This window comes from Carlito syrichta, unplaced genomic scaffold, assembly GCF_000164805.1.
Source record: "Carlito syrichta isolate Samal-C Ts95f unplaced genomic scaffold, Tarsius_syrichta-2.0.1 Scaffold288315, whole genome shotgun sequence".
NCBI classification, from domain to species: domain Eukaryota; kingdom Metazoa; phylum Chordata; class Mammalia; order Primates; family Tarsiidae; genus Carlito; species Carlito syrichta.
The window spans coordinates 221,720-224,075 of NW_007232411.1; the positions used below are offsets into that span (position 1 = coordinate 221,720).

The 2,356-nt window shown below is 49.9% G+C and overlaps 1 protein-coding gene across 1 annotated transcript in view; it reads left to right on the forward strand.

Moving 5' to 3' along the window:
- Positions 1-2,356, forward strand: part of ZBTB3 (zinc finger and BTB domain containing 3) — a 9,195-nt gene that overhangs the window by 559 nt on the left and 6,280 nt on the right. The window lies entirely within an intron of this gene.

Consider the following 2,356-nt stretch of genomic DNA (forward strand, 5'->3'; position numbering starts at 1 on the left):
GCCGAGGCGAGAGGATTGCCAGAGCCCAGGGGTTCGAGACCAGCCTGGGCAACTTGGCGAGACCTGGTCTCTACAATAAATCAAAAAATTAGCCAGGCATGGTGGCACATGCCTGTAGTTCCAGCTACTTGGGAGGCTGACGGAAGGATTGCCTGAACCCAGAGAGTCGAGGCTGGGTTGGCTGTAAGTGTGCCACTGCACTCCAGCCTGGGCGACAGAGTGAGACTCCAACTCAAAAAAAAAAAAAAAAATTAGCTAAGTATGGTGGCACATGCCTGTGATTCCAGCTACTTGGAAGGCTGAGGCAGAAGGATTGCCTGAGCCCAGCAGGTTGAGGCTGTGGTGGCCGTGAGCATGCCACTGCACTTGAGCCTGGGTGACAGAGTAAGATTCCAACTCAAAAAAAAAAAAAAAATACCAGAACAATGGCAAGGACTGCTGTGTCTGGAGCTGGGTGGTGGCTTACACCTGTAACCCCAGCACTTTGGGAAGTGAGGCCATAGGATCACTTGTGCCCAGTTTGAGACTAGTCTGGGCAACATAGTGAGACTGCATCTCTACAAAAAAATTAAAAATAGTATCTGGGTGTGGTGATACGTGCTTGAGGTCCAAGCTACTTGGGAGGCTGAGACAAAAGGATCACTTGAGTCCAGGAGTTCAAGAGTGCAGTGAGCAATGATCACGCTACTGCACTCCAGCCTGGGCAACATGGTAAGACCCTATTTTTTTATTTTTAATTTATTTTAATTTATTTTATTTTTTTGAGTTGGAGTCTCACTCTGTCACCCAGACTGGAGTGCAGTGGCTGCTCCTGGCCACCGCAGCCTCAACCTGCTGGGCTCCGGCGATCCTTCCGCCTCAGCCTTCCAAGTAGCTGGAACTACAGGTGCGCGCTACCACGGCCGGCTAATTTTTTGATTTATTGTAGAGATGAGGTCTCGCCAAGTTGCCCAGGCAGATCTCGAACCCACAGGCTCAGGCAATCCACTCACCTCAGCCTCCCAAAGGCGCGGGATTACAGGCTGAGCCACCGAGCCCGGCTGTATTTAGTCTTTTTTTGAGTCAAACTCTCCCTCTGTTGCCCTGGCTGGAGTGGAGTGGCACACTCACAGCTGGTAGCCTTGACCTACTGGCCTCAGGGAATCCTTCCTCCTCAGCCTTCCAAGTAGATGGAACTACAGGGGCATGCCACCACACCCAGCTAATTTTTGGATTTATTGTAGAGACAAGTCTTGCCAAGTTACCCAGGCTGGTCTCAAACCCCTGGACTCAATCCTCTTACCTTCGCTGCCTGCCCAGCTAGATTTGGTATTCAACCTCATTTTTTGACATGCAACTCCTAAGTTTCCAAAGTGATGTGTTTGTGTATACTAATGATTGACTGGTGGCCGGCAGCCCCTAGGTAGTAGCTTCAGGGTGGGGGCTGGTCACCAGAAAGATCTAGACAGGATTAGAGGTTTGGGAACCTCTGGAGAGAGGAGGGAAGGGCTGAAGATTAAGTAGATCACAAATGGCTGATGGCTTAATCAGTTATGCCTACATAATGAAACATCCATAAAAACTAAAAGAACTGGGCTTGTGGGGCTTCCAAATTGCTGAGTACCTGGAGGTTTTTGGAAGGTGGTCCACCTGAAGACCGCATGGAAGCTTCCCACCCTTCCCCCTATACCTCACCCTATGCACCTCTTAGTCTATATCTGTGGCCAGGTGCTGTGGCTCATGCCTGTAATCCCTGCACTTTGGGAAGGTGGAGGTTAGAGGATTCCCTGAGCCCAAAGGGTTTGAGACGAGCCCGGGCAACTTGGCGAGACCTCATCTCAATGATAAATCAGAAAATTAGCTGGGTGTGGTGGAGCACACCTGTGGTTCCAGCTACTTGTAAGGCCGAGGTAGAAGGATCGCCTGAGCCCAGCAGGTCGAGGCTGCGGTGACTGTGAGCGTGCCACTACACTCTAGCCTGGGCGACAGTGAGACTCTGACACTCACACACACAAATCTGTATCTATTAGGTAAAAATCCCGATGGGGAACCTCCAAAATGTTAAGTCAGGCCCAATGGGGGTGTGTGCCTGATCCAGAGCCACCAGAAGCATGCAGAGAATTGCACAGAAGTTAGATTGGAAAATACAGTTTATTTAGAAAGTAAATTTTAGGGAGGAGAGAGGAGATTCACCTTTCCAAGGTGCGCGGGGGACGGGGAGGGGGCAAAGCTAAGAAACATGGCGGTCATAACTCAAAGAGCCATGTTGACACACCAGAGTTTAACAAAGCAATGACTGGCCACTCAGAGTTTAATCCTTTTTTATTTTTATTTTTTTTGAGTTGGAGTCTCACTCTGTCGCCCAGACTGGAGTGCA